The 20,599-nt window shown below is 42.4% G+C and overlaps 1 protein-coding gene across 4 annotated transcripts in view; it reads right to left on the bottom strand.

Moving 5' to 3' along the window:
* The window catches only part of HYCC1 (hyccin PI4KA lipid kinase complex subunit 1), a 216,770-nt gene that overhangs the window by 126,527 nt on the left and 69,644 nt on the right, over positions 1-20,599 (bottom strand). For all 4 annotated transcript variants that reach the window (XM_069587666.1, XM_069587669.1, XM_069587664.1 and 1 more), the window contains exon 2: positions 13,263-13,361. The gene's annotated coding sequence lies outside the window, so the exon portion shown is untranslated. The remainder of the gene's footprint in view (positions 1-13,262; positions 13,362-20,599) is intronic.

Below are 20,599 nucleotides of genomic sequence, written 5' to 3' on the forward strand. Positions count from 1 at the left end.
AACTGTGGTGTTGGAGAAGACTCTTGAGAGTCCCTTGGACTGTGAGGAAATCCAACCAGTCCATCCTAAAGGAAATGGAGGATGCTAAAAGGATGCTGAAGCTGAAACTCCAATACTTTGACCACCTGATGGGAAGAACTGACTCATTTGAAAAGACCCTGATGCTGGGAAAGATTGAAGGCAGGAGGAGAAGGGGACAACAGAGGATTAGATGGTTGGATGGCATCACGGACTCAATGGACACGAGTTTGAGTAAACTCTGGGAGTTGGTGGATTGACAAGGAGGCCTGGCATTCTGCAGTCCATGGGGTCGCATAGTCGGACATGACTGAGTGACGTGACTGAACTGAACTGAACTGAACCTTCCCTGGAGGCTCAGCGGTAAAGAATCCGCCTGCAATGCAGGAGACATTGGTTCGATCCCTGGGTCAGGAGGATCCTCTGGAGGAGGAAATGGCAACCCACTCTAGTATTCTTACTTGAAGAATTCCACAGACAGAGGGTTACAGTCCATGGGGTTGCAAAGAGTCAGATACGACTGAAGCAACTAAGCATTCACGCACAGCCTTGACAATACAGTAATGCTTCTCTAAAACTACAACTTGAGATTTGTCTTCTTACAAATGAATTTTGAATTCCTCCCCCGTGGTGATCAGTTTCAGCCTTTATAAGATGTCTCGCTTCCCACTTCCTTTCCACACTCTCATCTTCACCTATAGCTGGTGAGTTTAGTGAGCGCAGCACACCGCAGACATTCAGCAGGCTCGCTCTGAGTCAGTGGACGGGATTCAGAGCCTAACTCCTGGCTGTGTACACATGGGCACGTTCCAGAACCTCTCTTGTCTATAAAATGAGGATGCTCAACCTTATCTCATGTAATTGTTATGAAGATTAAAAATGTATGTCTGCATGCACCCCAGTGTTCATAGTAGCACTATTTACAATAGCCAAGACATAGAAGTGACCTCAGTATCCATCAACAATAAATGGATAAAGATGTGTACATGTATATACAATGAAATACTACTCATCCATAGAAAAGAATGAAGTGATTCCATTTGCAGCAACATGGATGAACCTAGAGAATATCAAACTGAGTGAAGTAAGTCAGACAGAGAAGAAATATACCATATGATATCACTTATATGTGGAACCTAAAAATTAATACTAATGAATTTACTTACAAAACAGGAACAGACTCCCAGACATAGAAGCCAAACTTATGGTTACCAAAGGGGAAAGGGGGGAGGGGTAAATTAGGAGTATGGGATTAACAGAAACACATCACTATATACAAAATAGATAGGCAACACCATACTTATATATGTGTATGTATGTATATAGTATATTAATATAGCTAAATCATTTGGCTGTACATCTGAAATTAACACAGTATTATAAATCAATTATAACTGTACTTCAATCAAAAATGAAAAAAAAATGTATGTGTGTGAAAATATTCTCAGAGCAGTGACTGGCTATCATTATTGTTAATCATTATGACTGTGATTATATTACTGCTCTACTGCTATACCGGGAACATAAAATGATGATTGCTTGCCATTTTCAGTTACATATTCGTGTACAGTTTCCATCGGAAGATATTCACATTTTCAATCCTGAGAAAGATCACTCACATTATTCTTTCTTCAAAAACATTTGAAGCAAAGCACTAAGAATTTGGAACAATAATATGCTTTAGGAAAAACATCGTATACCAAAGAATGACAGTTATTTCGCACAAGTGCGAAGTCAGAAACTTGAACTTAACTTTTTGCATTAAGCGAACAGATAAGGGATGACAGAGAAGCAGTAGTTATTAAGGAGTATCATCTCCAACCCATAAGCAACAGTAACTCAGCACAGTGACACTGCCTACGTGGATCCGCCGTCATGAGCCTTTCACTGGTAGTAGACTTTAGCGTACGACCCTGTAGCAGACACTGTGGATCCAGCCGCCTTTCTTCCTTTCTCCATCACTACCAGAAAGCCAAACTCCATCAAGCATCAGGCAGCAAAATGCTCAGGGAAGTTCGATTCTGCCTCTGGGAATCAATCATAATTGGCCTAAATCAGTACTGATAATCTCATTGCCCTTAATTTCACTGGCCTAAGGATGAAAGAATGACACAATTGAGGTCAATTAATTATAATGGAAAATAAACTGAAGGTTATTTGTTAAATTCTCTGATAAAAGAGTCAAAGGAAAAGAAAACCCTTTCTTTTTGCTCATGTCTGATGAGGGCATACTGTTTAGAATGTTAGCAGTTATCTCATGAGCGTGAGGAGAAAAACAAGAAAATTGCGATGTAGCTGATCAAGAGCTCAAGAATCATTAATTCTGGAACGTCCCACCTCTAGAGTTTTTATATAAGATAACAGACTTCCATTGTTTAGCCATGTTTAGTCAGGTATTCCCATTACTTGCAGCCAAAAGCTTCCTAATTAATTCAAACCATAATCCACTCAATTCTAAACTAAAATTTATGGGTGAAGTTAGAAGAGTCCCTAAAGCTCTCTGTGAAAGTGATGTATTATGGGGAAATAAATGAAACAATTAACTCTGGCTTATAATAAATATCCCAAACATTCCTCACACATTAGGATGGAAAAAGAATGAAAAGAAAGTGAATTTTAGGATGAGACAGATATGGACTTGAATGGACTGTATCATTTAACAGCAGCGTGATCTTAAGCAATTTATTTAACATCTCTGAGCCTCTCTCTTTTGACCATGAGGATACTGGGACGTTGTTATTCAGTTGCTAAGTCATGTCTGACTCTCTGTGACCCCACAGACTGTAGCCTGTCAGGCTCCTCTGTCTATTGGGTTCTCCACGCAAGAATACTGGAGTGGGTTGCCATTTCCCTCTCTAGGGGATCTTCCCGACCCAGGGATCAAACCCAGGTCTCCTCATTGCAGGCAGATTCTTTACCATCTGAGCCACCAGGGAAGCCAATTGTATAGTAGGTTATTTAAATCAGGACTGTGCTTAGTGTTTCACCATATTGTGCCCCCTTTAATATACGTAAGTGTCATGGTCCTGAAGTGGGTTGGAAAAGAATTTCCAGACGTGAGACAGAATGAGAGGGAAATAAAGTGTGTTAGCGTGGGAGATGCTGTTAGAACAGCAGGCCAGCTCAAGCAAGATCTGATGTGGAGCAGGGGTCCTTAGTCCACTTTTATAGCCAGGGTACAAGGAGTGGGATGGGGTCTTGCGGGTCATTTGCTGATTGGATTGTTGTAGCCACATGTTCCGGGAAACAAACTCACTCAGAAGGACAACGCAGATAGTGGAGTGCGGTTTATTACACCGGTGGGCCCAAGACAGAGTCTCCTCTTAGCCAAGGACTCCGACCAGTTTTTGTGAAAACCTTATATACCCTAAGTGTACATCCCCAAATCCACTTCACCAAATTCCCTGAAAGTAATCTGAACAAAGGAAAAGAAAGATACAATCAAAGTTACCCCGTGATTCATATGCCTTAAGCCTAGGTAGTTAACAGTGGACAATTATCAACAGGCCTGTGGTCATACCCCAATAAGCATAATAGAATTTATGATTCTATTCAGTTACACAGATAATTAGGGTATTCTTTTAGGTGATAGAGAGTCTAGGTACGAGCCCTGGGGCTCTTCCATGGGGGTGGAGGGGCGGGATGTGGGGTGGAGGTGGTGAGGGGGTCTGGCTTTCCCGTTGGTGTGTCGTTTCCATAGATACTGGGCATACAGCTCAAAGTCCACAGTCCAGCCCAAGATGGAGTCCTGCTTTCAAGATGGAGCCTGTTCTGTCTGTTTCCTCCTTCAGGATGAGGCGTGTGATACTGGGTTGGGGAAGAGTAGGGCAAATACCTTCTCCCTATGGGGTAGAAGGTGAGACAGGTTATAGTCTAACAATAGTTACAACATGGGGGAGGGAAGGATGATAAGGATCCGGTTTTTCCATTCCTGCATTCCAAGACCCTCCTTGGTTTTATCTGCTCTTTCTTCCTTGGGTCACCACAATAAGTATCTCAACTCTTTCTGTAGTTTGTTTTAGGAAAAATATATAAAAATATATATTAAAATTTAAAATTATAACCATACTGAGCAACTGAACAACAGCAATTGAACCCAGACTCCACAGGGGGCAAGCAAAGAACAATAGAGTGTTTTTCTCCCCACTGCCCTTGCAGATCCTCTCTGATTGTTCTTTCCTGTCCCTTGACTAAAACCTTTGGCAGATCTCAAAGTTTTTTCTTGCCATGCTTGGTAAGAAAGGAATGTTCTCCTTATTTTCAGGTCTTAAATAATTCAATTGAGTGAAATACCAAAACTTTAAACCCTCATCCAATTGAAAACGTCTCTCCTGCCTCCTCTCGGCTAGGATGGAATCAAGACCTGCAGGAGTAATGCCTCTGCTTCTTGTCTCACATTATCATTTCCTCCACCTGCTGGCTGCCATATAAGACCTCTTAAAGGTTTGGAGCAGGAGTGAAGGAGAAACATAACGCACAGGAACAGTCCTTGACCAGTAGTTTTAATCTGACTGTGCTAATTTCCAAAAGCACCCTCTTCCCCTGTGGGGCACCATCTTGGGATCGCTGGTGAAGCCCCACCCTTACCTCCTCTACACCCACCTATCTCTGGGACCAGCTGTCTCCACATCTGTTGAGATAGGTGATGCATCCTGAGATGGCCCTGACTTTGCTTCTGAAAGGCTGTTGCTGAACCACAAAAGACATTGGGATTCTTGGTCTCCGGAGGAGAAGAATTCAATCTGGGGCCAGGGACAAGGCTTGATTGCTCAGAGCTTTTGTGTAATAATGTTTTTCAGTTCAATTCACTCACTAAGTCATGTCCAACTCTTTTTAACCTCATGACTCACAGCACGCCTGGCCTCCCTGTCCATCACCAACTCCCGGAGTTCACTCAGACTCACGTCCATCGAGTCAGTGATGCCATCCAGCCATCTCATCCTCTGTCGTCCCCTTCTCCTCCTGCCCCCAATCCCTCCCAGTATCAGGGTCTTTTCCAATGAGTCAACTCTTCACATGAGGTGGCCAAAGTATTGGAATTTCAGCTTCAGCATGAGTCCTTCCAATGAACCCCCAGGACTGATCTCCTTTGGGATGGACTAGTTGGATTTCCTTGCTTAAAGTATAAAAGAGATAGAGAAAGCTTCTGACATAGATATCAGAAGGGGCAGAAAGAGTGCCCCTCTGCTAGTCTTTAGCTGGATATTATATAGCTACTTACAGTCTGCTAATTATAGAAAGGAGATGTCTCAAAACTCAGAGACTGGTGCCGGGCCCCTCGTTCACAACATGCATTTTGAGATAACATTGGCATCAGGTTAGTCATCCCAAGCCATAAAATGATTGACATGAATCTTGAAGAAAAGCAGGTTTCCAAGCAAGTACAGTCTCATTAACATAGCTTAAGAGAACATTTGCATGAGAAAAACATACTAGTTTGTCAACGTGGTTCTGAGTCTTAGGTGGAACCAACTTGAAGACTGAGTCTACGTTAAGTACATAATTCATTAACATAGCTTAAGACAAACATTTCCGTAAGAAAAACACATTGGTTAGCTCAAGGTCTGAGAAAAGTTAAGTTCAGCTGGAACCAGGTGTTGTCATTATCACACAGAATTTTAAGAGAAACCTTTTTAGATTTGTATAGAAAAGGGGAAAAATATCTAACACTTGTTTGTTTCCCCCTGCTGCTTAAGAGACAGAGAAAAAAATGTCTGACACTTGCAGCCTATTTCCTCCATTTGGAGACCGCTGGCCTTCCTGCCTGTTACCCTCTCGCTTCCGTACCTGAAAGTTCATCTGTAGCTTCTTCCCACTATGGTTCCCTCTCCCTTATCAGGAGGTCTCTTCACTTCAGTTCAGTTGAGTAGCTCAGTCGTGTCCGACTCTTTGCAACCCCATGAATCGCAGCACGCCTGGCCTCCCTGTCCATCACCAACTCCCAGAGTTCACTCAAACTCACATCCATCGAGTCCGTGATGCCATCCAGCCATCTCATCCTCTGTCGTCCCCTTCTCCTCCTGCCCTCAATCCCTCCCAGCATCAGAGTCTTTTCCAATGAGTCAACTCTTCGTATGAGGTGGCCAAAGTACAGGAGTTTCAGCTTCAGCATCATTCCCTCCAAAGAAATCCCAGGGCTGATCTCCTTCAGAATGGACTGGTTGGATCTCCTTGCAGTCCAGGGATTCTCAAGAGTCTTCTCCAACACAACAGTTCAAAAGCATCAGTTCTTCAGTGCTCAGGTTTCTTCACAGTCCAACACTTACATCCATACATGACCACTGGAAAAACCATAGCCTTGACTAGACGGACCTTTGTTGGCAAAGTAATGTCTCTGCTTTTCAATATGCTATCTAGGTTGGTCATAGCTATCCTTCCAAGGAGTAAGTGTCTTTTAATTTCATGGCTGCACTCACCATCTGCAGTGATTTTGGAGCCCCCAAAAAATAAAGTCTGACACTGTTTCCACTGTTTCTTCATGTATTTCCCACGAAGTGATGGGACCAGATGCCATGATCTTCATTTTCTGAATGTTGAGCTTTAAGCCAACTTTTTCACTCTCCACTTTCACTTTCATCAAGAGGCTTTTTAGCTCCTCTTCACTTTCTGCCATAAGGGTGGTGTCATCTGCATATCTGAGGTTATTGATATTTCAGCTGGTAATCTTGATTCCAGCTTGTGCTTCTTCCAGTCCAGCATTTCTCATGATGTACTCTGCATAGAAGTTAAATAAGCAGGGTGACAATATACAGCCTTGACGTACTCCTTTTCCTATTTGGAACCAGTCTGTTGTTCCATGTCCAGTTCTAACTGTTGCTTCCTGACCTGCATATAGGTTTCTCAAGAGGCAGGCCAGGTGGTCTGGTATTCCCATCTCTTTCAGAATATTCCACAGTTTTTTTGTGATCCACACAGTCAAAGGCTTTGGCATAGTCAATAAAGCAGAAATAGATGCTTCACTGGAACTCTCTTGCTTTTTCAATGATCCAACAGATGTTGGCAATTTGATCTCTGGTTCCTCTGCCTTTTCTAAATCCAGCCTCAACATCTGGAGTTCACGGTTCACATATTGCTGAAGCCTGGCTTGGAGAATTTTGAGCATTACTTTACTAGCATGTGAGATGAGTGCAATTGTGCGGTAGTTTGAGCATTCTTTGGCATTGCCTTTCTTTGGGATTGGAATGAAAACTGACCTTTTCCAGTCCTGTGGCCACTGCTGAGTTTTCCAAATTTGCTGGCATATTAAGTGCAGCACTTTCACAGCATCATCTTTCAGGATTTGAAATAGCTCTACTGGAATTCCATCACCTCCACTAGCTTTGTTTGTAGTGATGCTTTCTAAGGCCCACTTGACTTCACATTCCAGGATGTCTGGCTCTAGGTGAGTGATCACACCATCGTGATTATCTGGGTCGTGAAGATCTTTTTTGTATAGTTCTGTGTATTCTTGCCACCTCTTCTTAATATCTTATGCTTCTGTTAGGTCTATACCATTTCTGTCCTTTATTGAGCTCATCTTTGCATGGAATGTTCTCTTGGTAGCTCTAATTTTCTTGAAGAGATCTCTATCCTTTCCCATTCTGTTGTTTTCCTCGATTTCTTTGCATTGATCGCTGAAGGCTTTCTTATCTCTTCTTGCTATTCTTTGGAACTCTGCACTCAGATGCTTGTATCTTTCCTTTTCTCCTTTGCTTTTCACTTCTCTTCTTTTCACAGCTATTTGTAAGGCCTCCTCAGACAGCCATTTTGCTTTTTGCATTTCTTTTCCATGGGGATGGTCTTGATCCCTGTCTCCTGTACAATGTCACAAACTTCCGTCCATAGTTCATCAGGCACTCTATCTATTAGATCTAGGCCCTTAAATCTATTTCTCACTTCCACTGTATAATCAGAAGGGATTTGATTGAGGTCATACCTGAATGGTCTAGTGGTTTTCCCTACTTTCTTCAATTTCAGTCTGAATTTGGCAATAAGGAGTTCATGATCTGAGCCACAGTCAGCTCCCGGTCTTGTTTTTGTTGATTCTATAGAGCTTCTCCATCTTTAGCTGCAAAGAATATAATCAATCTGATTTTGGTGTTGACCATCTGGTGATGTCCATATGTAGAGTTTTCTCTGTGTTTTTGGAAGAGGGTGTTTGCTATGACTAGTGCATTTTCTTGGCAAAACTCTATTAGCCTTTGCCCTGCTTCATTCCATATTCCAAGGCCAAATTTGCCTGTTACTCCAGGTGTTTCTTGACTTCCTACTTTTGCATTCCAGTCCCCTATTATGAAACCACATCTCTTTTGGGTGTTAGTTCTACAAAGTCTTATAGGTCTTCATAGAACCGTTCAACTTCAGCTTCTTCAGCGTTACTGGTTGGGACATAGACTTGGATTACTGTGATATTGAATGGTTTGCCTTGGAAATGAACAAAGATCATTCTGTCATTTTTGATATTGCATCCAAGTACTGCATTTCAGACTCTTTTGTTGACCATGATGGCTACTCCATTTCTTCTAAGGGATTCCTGCCCGCAGTAGTAGATATAATGGTCATCTGAGTTAAATTCACCCATTCCAGTCCATTTTAGTTTGCTGATTCCTAGAATGTCGATGTTCACTCTTGCCATCTCTTGTTTGACCACGTCCAATTTGCCTTGATTCATGGACCTAACATTCCAGATTCCTATGCAATATTGCTCTTTACAGCATCGAACCTTTCTTCTATCACCAGTCACATCCACAACTGGGTATTGTTTTTGCTTTGGCTCCATCCCTGCATTCTTTCTGGAGTTATTTCTCCACTGATCTCCAGTAGCGTGTTGGGCACCTACTGACCTGGGGAGTTCCTCTTTCAGTATCCTATCATTTTGCCTTTGCATACTGTTCATGGGGTTCTCAAGGCAAGAATACTGAAGTGGCTTGCCATTCCCTTCTCCAGTGGACCACATTGTATCAGACCTCTCCACCATGCCCGCCCATCTTGGGTGGCCCCACAGGGCATGGCTTAGTTTCATTGAGTTAAACAAGGCTGTGCTCCTAGTGTGATTAGATTGACTAGTTTTCTGTGATTATGGTTTCAGTGTGTCTGCCCTCTGATGCCCTCTTGCAACACCTACCATCTTACTTGGGTTTCTCTTACCCTGGACGTGGGGTATGTCTTCACAGCTGCTCCAGCAAAGCTCAGCTGTTTCTCCTTACCTTGGATGAGGGGTATCTCAAGGAGGTTTCTTGGGCATGGTGAATTTCAAGGTAATAACCCATGCCCAGATTTAATCTGCAGCATCCACTCTAGCCCAGAGGAAATATGCTTGTGTTTCTGACCTGCTGAAACACTGCCTACCCTGTCAAATCCAGGTGCAACTTCAGAATTTTCAGGTATGAGCCCAGCATCAGTCGTGTCCGTGCCCCAACTCCAGGGACATATGCCAAGTTCTTCAAGTGGCTCCACTATTGTGCTGGCTCAGATTGTTAGGTAGGGAGAATAGGGGAAAAGGAGTCCAAAATGGCGGTGGCTAAAAGACAAGGAAGGGAAAAGCCCACAAAAATGGAACAAAAGAAGGTCCAAGAACTGGAGTGAGGACCTCAGGTCAAACAAACAAAATTGCTGGCTGGCCCAATTTACGTAGGACAGGCCCAGGGAGAGATAAACATATAAATAGAGGAGCCAAAGCTCACTCTCTCTCTGTCTGTCTTCCCCGCGTGCTGGGGCGCTCTTCTCCTTGTGTCTTTGGATCAAAGTGTCCTCATGCCTTGAAGATGGATTTTCCTGCTATCTTCTAAATAAAATAGAGCTGTAACACTGAGCTGTAACAATTATTTGTCTAAGAGCTATAACATGGTCCATTCGAGACCTGAGACCTATACACGGTCTATCCAAGACCTGAGAGCTGTGACACGCCGAGGGGGCTTTAATGTCCGTCACTTCAAATCTTTGTTGTGATGAGACAAAGAACCGAGGAACATACACTCACGTGACAAGATGAAGGTTCAGTCTCTCCCTTCTTCATCCCTCCTTGGAAGCAAGAAGAAATGTACAGAACCCCACCCTCCTCCCAAATCTCTTTCAAACTTGAGTGCCCACATCTTCTGTGATAGCCTGAAGTGGGACGTGGGCAACGGCAGCAGTGTGAGGCCATACTGATGTAGCCTTGCCTTTTCTTCAGGGTGTGAAAGTTATTAGTACCTGCTGTCTTATTTTTGCCCTTTGAAACTGAAGGGATTCAGAACAAGTCTCCCCAAAATGTGCCAGTGTGACCAATGGACTATTTTGAGTTGAAGACAACAGAGGCTCAAAAGACTTAGGAAGAGTTTTGTCTCTCCCCCTCATCTGCCTAAAAGAATTTAGATGAAGGGCCTGATCCAGGAAGAAAACCATTACACGAGGTAACTACAAAGAACGTGGGCTAAGTGTGATGGGTGGGGAAGAACTCAGCAGGGCCCATTTATTCAACTGCATGGCAAGGCAAACATTTGTTCACCTAACATTTGCTCTTGCCATCTTCTGGTGAATTGTTTTCCTTCCCTTAGAAGTACCAGGACCCTACCTGCATCTTCCTAGCTCAGAAAGGCATCAAAACCTCAACTGTCTAACTGTTAGGAACAGTCTCACTGTTTCTGTGGGACTCGCATAATATGTAATTAAATTTGGTTATCTCCTATTCATCTCTCATATGTTAATTTAGCTGATAGGCCAGCTGAAAGAACCGCAGAGGGTAGAGAACAATTTTTCCTCCCTTACAAAGCTTCTGCTAAAACTTTGAGATAACAGGAAAAGTTCATTCAATATCCAGTTCCCAAGGTATATTATAATATTAAATGAACGTTATAAATGAATATCTTCTCTTGGAGATTGTTTAATACCCCTTCCAGGGGCAATGCCCACCCCCTATGTAGTTAAGGAAGATCACTGTTTTATACATCGTTGCACTTGTGTTCAGTCATGTTGGACTCTTTGTGACCCCACGGACTGTAATCCCCCAGGCTCCTCTGTCCACGGGATTTTCCAGGCAAGAATACTGGAGTGGGTTGCAATTTCCTTCTCCAGGGGGTCTTTCCAACTCAGGGACTGAACCCACGATTCCTGTGTCTCCTGCATTGGCAGGCAGTTTCTTTACCACTGAGCCACCTGGGAAGCTCCATTTTATTCATAAAAAATACTCAATCTTCTGGACATTCTTCTTGGGGTCCAGGCATGTTTGAATCCACTCAGATTTGGTACCTGGGATCAAGGATCAGTAGAGACCTCTGCCCAGATATAATATCTGACTTTGGTGAGCTGTAACTGGTGGCTGAATTTAATGAGGTTTACAACAAAACTGAAAATGCTGAGACTCTTCAGCCATGGTACAGTTAGGGTTCCCTAGGTCATTAGAACTGGAAAGACTTTGTCTAAGGGATCAGTAAGATCTGAGCTTTGAGACATCATTTCAGCCATTGTTTCCTTTTGCTATGATCAGGAGCATCTTGGGGTTGGAATGCTCATATAAAGCCATGAAATTGAGTCAAAATGACTGGAGATGTGAACACATAATTATATCGTCACTGGTTTCATGGTCATGGCAACTGAGTTCACATTGCAGAGACCATTCCCTAGAATGCTGTTTCTCATTTTGCCCAGAATGGTTGCAAAATATTTGCAGTTCTGCTCCTGACTAGATAATCTAAGAGTCTGGATTTTCCCATAAAGTCTATATCAATATGATTCTGAGTTTTGAAAGGATTTTATAGGCCCAAAGATATGGATAAAGGAGAAAATATTCTACCAAGAAGGTTATAACTCTCAGAGTATCATTCCACAGGACATAATGCTATCAAAGTTGTTTGTTTGATTTTGTTATCAAAGTATCTCTGCTAACCCTAGGTGTCAGCACAGTAATGGAACACACAGTAGCTGTGGCATTTCCCCATTGGAGGAGTCAGTTCATTTCCCAGATCTTATCAAGTCCTGATGGAGTTAGAAACTGGAATCTCCTCTATGAGTTTCTACAACACTCATCTCTGGATAGGAGCCTGTATGAAGTGATTTCCATTTCTTAAAAGCCCTGAAGAGTAGGAGCAGTAGTAATTCTGTGAGTTATGGCTCCTGTTGGGATTCCCAGGTGGAGCAGTGGTAAAGAATCTGGCCACCAATGCAGGAGACTCAGGAGACTCAGGTTCCATCTCTGGGCTGGGGAGATCCCCTGGAGGAGGAAATAGCAATCCACTCCAGTATTCTTGCCTGGAAAATCCCAGGGACAGAGAAGCCTGGTGGGCTACAGTCCATGGGGTCTCAAAGAGTTAGACACGACTGAGCACGCATGCCCACACACACACACGCACGCATGCACACCATACGGCTCCTGTTAGAACACTGCTTCTAATCTTCCCAGATGTCTGTCAACCAGGAGAAGAGGCAGTATCTCCTTCTGAGATGACAAATGCCACAGTGAAGCAACTCATTGTCCTAAAGTTGTATATCCCAGAGCCTGACCACCATGGGTCGCACAGGAAACATAGCAATGCAAATGAGACTTCTTTTGATCAGAGATTAAGGATGGGTGATAAATGAAAATGATTCCTATTGCCTAGCCTATAATGACAAGTAATTTGGAGATAACAAATTTTTCTTTTGTATTCCTAAATAAGTCTCATCACTCCTGGCTGCCACCCAACCTCAAAATACACAAGGCACCTAAAAGCAAACGTCAACCTTCAGGTCAGGTATCCTAAATTGTGCTCCACCATGTTGCCTAAGAACAGATGAAACCTAAGAGTGGAATACAACTCTGATTTGCTAAAATGTTATTCAGCTTGAGCCCTGACAATGTAAAGTGTCAGTGTAATAGCAGCTGTACTTTGAAAAATCCACATAGTCTCCTCTTTTGCTTTTCCTAGTCATGACCTTCTCTTTGAAGAGCTAAAAGCACCCATCTTCCATCTTTGGGAAAGGGTAGTAATTAGGAATGAAAGAAATAACAGGCAGCTTCTGACGTGGAAGCTAGGATTTTACAATGAGAAACAGTCAAGGTGAATAAGATTTTTTTTTTTCTACTTCTCTTTGACTCCCATTTAACATGCTAGGAGCTAGACTTGGCAAACCACATCATACAGGTTTTCCTATTTTGCTTAAACACTGTGCCAAAAAACTTCTTACTCTGTAGGTGGGTGGAAAGAAGACGTGATAGAGAAGAAGTACAAGAAGACCGTCCTCTTGGCCTGGAGGATGTTGAGAAGGGAAAGAGGGATCAGAGGAAGGGAAGGGGACAGTGAGAGACTCACACTCCAAGGCAGTCATCTTGTCCATGTAGGATCCCAGGAGAGCTATGCCAAGTGGCTCCACTTCAACAAGTTAGAAGGCCTCAGTGCTGAGGTCCCTCCCTGGGAGAAAGAAAGAGAGAAAACTTAATTTGCACTCCAAAACCTGCCGTGGTACCCATGACATGAACACAGAGCTGGGAGCCAGAAGCTAGCCATGGGGACCTGTTGTGGTAATAGATGATCGCACAGTGCTCTCAGGATGGAGAGCCTGGCCAGGGGCTGGATGGGGGAACACCCAAAAGTTCTGCAGCCAGAGAGAGTCGAAGGAAGGCCAAGCAAATAAGGAAGGATGACCAAGCCCTGACAGAATCAGGGGGAAATAGACCACTTTAGGAGCCACTGAAGTCTGTAGACAAAACTTGGATGAACTGACCAGAACACAATCATGAACCAGGACAAGGCCATACAGATCCCCTCTCCCTACCCCACACCATAAGAATACAATAAGCTGTATCCGTCCCCATGTACTTTCAGGTAAAAGGGCAGCGAGAAGTGAAAATGTGAAAAATCTGAGAACCGAAAAATTTTCTAATGAGGTGGTTAAATTATTGGTTGAAATATGAAACCAGATTAGTCAAGTTAGTCTTGTTTTGTTTTTTCTTTCCCACCACCTATCAGGCCACAAGACCAGATCAGCTATAGACAAAATAAAGAAGCTAAATTTTTTCTAAATTTCTGTATTGTGAGTAACTTGCAATCCTGCTACAAAACACTGAGATCAAATAATAAGTTCACATCAGACTGCATTTAACCCCACAGAAATAGTCTTTTATTCCTCAGGACTTTGTTATTAATAAAGATCTTTATTTATAGAGATTTTAGTACATGAAATTGGCTTCCCAGGTGGCACTAGTGGTAAAGAATCCGCCTGCTAGTGTAGGAGATGCAAAAGACTTGGGTTCAATCATTGGGTTGGGATGACCCGCTGGAGCAAGAAATGGCAACTCACTCCAGCTATTCTTGCCTCGAGAATCCCATGGACAGAGGAGCCTGGCGGCCCACAGTCCACGGGGTTGCAACAATTCAGACACAACTGGGCACACATGCACTATTACGACTTAGTACATGAAGAACGGTCACTACTATTTGCACTTGGCTAATATCCAATATTTTAATCTCGTGGATGTAATAAGAGTGGTAGACTACATTACCTGCTCACAAGTCTTCCCTCCCTCCCCTCCTTTGCCGCGATTCACTGCAGGCAGCGCATTCCTTACCTTTTTGATGTTGGCCTTGGCCAAGTGACTTGCTTTGACAATGGAATGTGGGTAGACAAGAGAGCCTGTCAGTTTCGAGTCCAGGTAATTACCCATTTCTACTCTCTTCTCTTGTACTTTAGTCATCTGACTTGAAAAGATCCTTGAGTATTCACTGATCCCACAATAGAGACACATGGAACATACTTAATGCAGAGTTTGAAGGAGACTCACCAGTCCCCACCTATAGGCCGTGAACATGAAATAAGAGATTTGGGAGTTGTATTTTATACCTCAGTATTATATGATCAGCAGGAACCTGACTGATGCATTAAGCAATCAGCATTTCTTTAATTACCAAGCAATAAACATTATCCAAAATATTCATACATTCAAATTCCCAGTGAATCACAGATTTAACAAGTCAAAATTTCTCAGATACTCAAGCACTGATTACAAATTTATTTAAAATTATAGTGTCTAAATAATGGCTTAAGGACTTCTCTGAAGGTCAGGTGGTTAAGAAACCACACTTCCAATGCAGGGGACCTGAGTTTGACTCCTGGTCAGGGAACTAAGCTCCCACAGGTCACATGGCCAAAAAATAAAGGTAAATAAATGATTTAAAATCATAAATTAACATATCAGATTCTTATAAATGCTTTCAAAACCTATAATGAGGACAAAACATACACACATATTATGCTGATTATTAGCACTGAAGGATTTGGATAGGCAAATTGTTGCTTCTCAATTGGATTTGGAATTCAATTATACAGTTCTACTGCAAACCAGTGCTGCTGCTGCTGCTGCTAAGTCGCTTCAGTTGTGTCCGACTCTGTGCAACCCCATAGACGGCAGCCCACCAGGTTCCCCCGTCCCTGGGATTTTCCAGGCAAGGACACTGGAGCAGGTTGCCATTTCCTTCTCCAATGCACGAAAGTGAAAAGTGAAAGTGAAGTCGCTCAGTCCTGCCCGACTCTAAGTGAGCCCACGGACTGCAAGCCCACCAGGCTCCTCCATCCATGGGAGTTTCCAGGCAAGAGTACTGGAGTGGGGTGCCATCACCTTCTCCGGTGACTCTACACCAAACCACAGGTTACTAAATTAAACCTCTATTATAGTCAAAACTCACCGTTACTTTTAATTAACTACCTCTCATATAGATTTTAATGTTTTGATACATAGTTTTTCTCTACAAAATATTACGTTCTTTCACATTTTCTATGCCTGGCCATATAGAACCAAATAGCTTACCGCTCTGACTTAACAGTTTAACGTGAAGGTTTAATTGAAGGCTTCCATTTGATGTGTCTCATTATAACTAGCAGAATATGTAGATCAGGGTTTTGCAAACTTTAAGGTACATGAAAATCACCTGTGAAACTTGTTAAACTACAGACTTTGATTCTTTAGGTTTATAGGACCTGAAATTCTACATCTCCTTTTCTTTCTTTCGTTTTTTTTGGATTCTACATTTCTGACAAGCTCCCAAGTGATCCTAATGCTACTGGTCCTGGAACCACACTTTGCATAGCAAAGATATAGATACATCTTCTCCTGGGTGGTTAGGGGTTGAGTCTATGTAGCCAATTCTCTTTGGTATAAATGGCTCTTTTATTTTCTTGGAATACATTATCTTCTTGCACAACAAATGGGTGTGCTGAAAAACTGTCAAATCCTCATTCTATTACTTCATGTGGCTGCTGGTGTTGATCATTTTTTGTTTCTTGTAACAATATCTACATCTATTATTGCCTGTATATATTCTTCCCTGCATACAGACATAAAAATAAAGACATTTATATGCTTTATATGGAGAAAGCAATGGCACCCCACTCCAGTACTCTTGCCTGGAAAATTCCATAGACCGAGGAGCCTGGTGGGCTGCAGTCCATTATGTCTTTACAAGTCGGACATGACTGAGCGACTTCCCTTTCACTTTTCACTTTCCTGCATTGGAGAAGGAAATGTCAACCCACTCCAGTGTTCTTGCCTGGAGAATCCCAGGGATGGGGGAGCCTGGTGGGCTGCCCTCTACGGGGTCGCACAGAGTCGGACACGACTGAAGCGACTTAGCGGCAGCAGCAGCGTATACTTTATAAACAGACTGTGAGGAAAAATTGTGAAAGACTTTGAAATTTGGAAAAAAAAATTAACTGTCCTGTCTAGTATATTTTCTATTGATTCATTGATGGGGTTCAGGACATACTACCTCAAAATATGGCACCTTGGCATATTGACTATATTATGCTGAAGAAATCTGAGAGACAGCATGTGCAGGACAGGCTTTGCCTTATTCTGAAGCAGTTTATAAGACCCTCATGTGAGGGCTTCTCTGGTGGCGCAGTGGATAGGAATCCACCTGCCAGTGCAGGAGACCTGGGTTCGATCCCTGATCTGGGAAGATCCCACAGGCCACAGAGCAACTAAGCCCATGTGGGCCACAACTGCTGGGCCTGTGCTCTAGAGTCTGGGAGCCACAACCACGAAGCTCCCACACCCTAGAGCCTCGGCTCTGCAGCTAGAGAGGCCACAGCACTGAGAAATCCACGCACCACAGCTAGAGAGTAGTCTCCGCTCTCCACAGCTAGAGAAAGTCTATGCAGCAACAAAGACCCAGCATGGCCAGAAATAGATAAATGAAACAATTAAAAAATAAATCCTCATGTGAATGGTACACTCTCAATACTTCAGGAAAGGAACATCCTTATCTCCAAGAGAGGAATCTGAACAGGTTCCTATACTTGGCTCATATCCTTTCTTGTCCTATCACATTGTTGCACCACTCTCTACTCTTCATCAGACCTAGCCGTAAAACACTCAAGTACAACCACTTCAGGTCTTCATTCCCTTATGAAGTGTCCCATAGAACTTATATTAAACAAATTTGTATGGTTTCTCTTATGAATCTGTCTTTTGTTACAGTGGTCCCAGCAAAGAACATAGAAAAGAAGAAGAAAGTCATATTTTTCCTCCACAATAAACCATTTTGTGGTTGTTGTTCAGTTGCTCAGTTGTGTCTGACTCTTCGCGACCCCATGGACTTCCCTGTCCTTCACACCAGTAGTATCTCCCAGAGCTTGCTCAAACTCATGTCTATTGAGTCAGTGATGCCATCCAACCATCTTATCTTCTGTTGTCCCCTTCTCTTCCTGCCTTCAATCTTTCCTAGCATCAGGGTTTTTTCTAATGAATCAGTTCTTCCCATCAGGTGGCCAAAGTATTGGAGCTTCAACTTCAGCATCAGTATTTCCAGTGAATATTCAGGACTGATTCCCTTTAGGATGGGCTGGTTAGATCTCCTTGCAGTCTAAGGGACTCTCAAGAGTCTTCTCCAACACCACAGTTCAAAAGCATCGATTCTTTGGTGTTTAGCATTCTTTATGGTCCAACTCTCACATCCATATACGACTACTGGAAAAACCACAGCTTTGACTAGACAGACCTTTGTTGGAAAAGTGAACCATTTTATGACTCTGTAAGTTGTAGTGAACTAATATTTTAGTACAAAGGATTTTTTCCATAGAAATGCAAATTAACAGTTGAATGCAATTTATTATTGCTGTAGATAAACCCATTTTCATTTATTTGTAAATTTACTTTGGCATTCCTTATCGACTGTATATATATATATAGGTATGTATATATATATATATGTTTCTTTTAATTCTCCTTTGATCAAGTGGTAACACAGGGCTGTTTCCCTCATTAATTAATGAGTCACATGGACTTTATATCTACATAAGAATGTCGTATAGAAATAATGGCTGCTTTTAAAAATTATCCTTTAGCAAGACATAGAAAGTGGAAGGGAAAAACTACCTACTGTTTTATTTACTATTTCATATCATTAATAAGTAAAAATTGAACAGATCTATTCATCTTCATCATTCTTTTGTCTTGTATCCATATTTTTTCTTACATTTTATTTTAATCTTTTATCATTAGAAACTTAAAAAATCATAATTTGATTGTGAATTTTTCAAAATTTTGACAAGTGCTAGTTGCTCAATCATGTTTGATTTTTTGTGACCCCCTGGACTGCAGCCCACCAGTCTCCACTGTCCATGGAATTCTCTAGGCAAGAATACTGAAGCGGGTTGCCATGCTTTTCTCCAGGGGATCTTCCCGAACTAGGCATCTGACCCAGGGTGGTTCAGATGCCTTACCATCTGAACCACCAAACAAGAACACCTTTAATATGGTGCCTATGCCCTTTTAGCACTAACTCAAATGTATTTTTAAAGAATTCTTGTTTTCTGGCAATAGAAGGATATTTCCTGACCCATTTCAATTTTTTTTTCCTGTTTCTAATCTTGGAAACTGCTACAGTCCAGGGAGTCCAGGCTCCTTTTTGGTGGAGAAAATATCAAAGACCCAAATATTGGTATTATAAGTACACATGAGAGTTAGTGGTGAATCAATGCTACTGCTGCTGGGGCACTGGAGAAGTCAGTGTCAGAAAACATATGTGTTTTTGAAGTCTTGAGTTCATACTCATTTCCCCATGTATTAAGTTGCTATGTCATACTTTTCTTATAGGCTGAGGTTTTACTGACCCCTGAGACTCTACCATGTGTCTGCTAAAGGAAACATGCTAAACCCTAGAAAAACTCATAAACTTAGCTTTCTAGATGCACAGAAGGTGGCTTGGGGGAGAGCTGCAAAACAAATATTTGTATCTTAATCCTAACTTACATCCTTGTCCTAATCTTCTACATCGTTATTCACACATGACCAGAGAACGGAACAGAGCTGGAAATCACAAAGATTTGGGAAAATCACTCGGAGACAGAATGAGGACAAGATATGAATCAGGAACAAGAAATCAAAGGTTCTGTCTTAATCTCCATTCCTCTGAGTTCAAACTGGGTTCCAACACTGGATGAAGTGAAATATTCATTCTAACCTCTCCCCTGGTGGTGACAGAGAGTCAGTGTTCTCTGAGAACACTGCAACTGTGGCTTGGGCTCCCCTGGAGCTTTCCCTAAAGCAGGAAACACAATTTTCTTTTTTACTGTAGGAGGTTTTTCGCTTTGGCTATGAGAACCAAGTACAACTTGATTCTGAAGAGTTTTCCTCTTTTCAGCTCATTCCCTACTGAGCTTCCTTCCCTTAGTTGCACTTTCAGAACAAATTGCATCCTGCCTCACCCAGAGAACTGGAGCCATGACTAATGTCAGATTCTTAGATCTAAGCATTAAATACAGCTGCATCTAGTTCGCAGACTGAGGCATCCTCTTAGTCCCCACGTGAGGCAGCCCAGAGGGTGAAGGGATCATAGCACCTTCCATGGATTGGTTTTGCCTTAACATGGAGCTCCTGTGACTTGGGACCAATCTCTCTCTTAAAATCTAGATTATTTCTCAGACAATCGAATCAACATTTAAGTGTCCACCTCTTTCACACACATACACACACACGCAAACACGCACAAATACACACACAAACACACCTCAAATAGTTAAATGCTTTTGTGCTATACTAAGATTCTTCCTAAAACTTTATCACAGATTACCAGGTAAAGAATGGACTTGAATGACTTCCATACATTTTGTGAGAATACTGTAGGGTCTATCAACCAATAATGATATTTCTGTCTTGAAAATGACTTCCTCTCTCCTTGTCTCTGTGAAGCAAGTCACAGTTAATGCCCAGTAAGTAGAAAGTACAAAGTGTTCTGTTCATTTCTGATGGCTTAGAAATTAATATTACCCCCAAAGAGAAGTTGTCCTTTAAGAACCACAATGAACCAAATTTGGGGACACATTTGATTACTATCTCTTTGAATCATTTGTGGAAGACAAAATTTAGAGGACTCAGCCTCACAAATGGAGGAAGATGAGGAAATGTATAGAAGATTTTCACTAATCAAAGACATGAAGGTGAGGGTAACAGGATACCTTATTGCCTTCAGTTCAGTCACTCAGTCGTGTCTGACTCTTTGCGACCCCATGAATCACAGCACACCAGGCCTCCCTGTCCATCACCAACTCCCGGAGTTCACTCAAACTTATGTGCATCAAGTCGGTGATGCCATCCAGCCATCTCATCCTGGGTCGTCCCCTTCTCCTCCTGCCCCCAATCCCTCCCAGCATC

The sequence above is a fragment of the Ovis canadensis genome, chromosome 4 (genome assembly GCF_042477335.2).
Source record: "Ovis canadensis isolate MfBH-ARS-UI-01 breed Bighorn chromosome 4, ARS-UI_OviCan_v2, whole genome shotgun sequence".
Taxonomy (NCBI): Eukaryota; Metazoa; Chordata; class Mammalia; order Artiodactyla; family Bovidae; genus Ovis; species Ovis canadensis.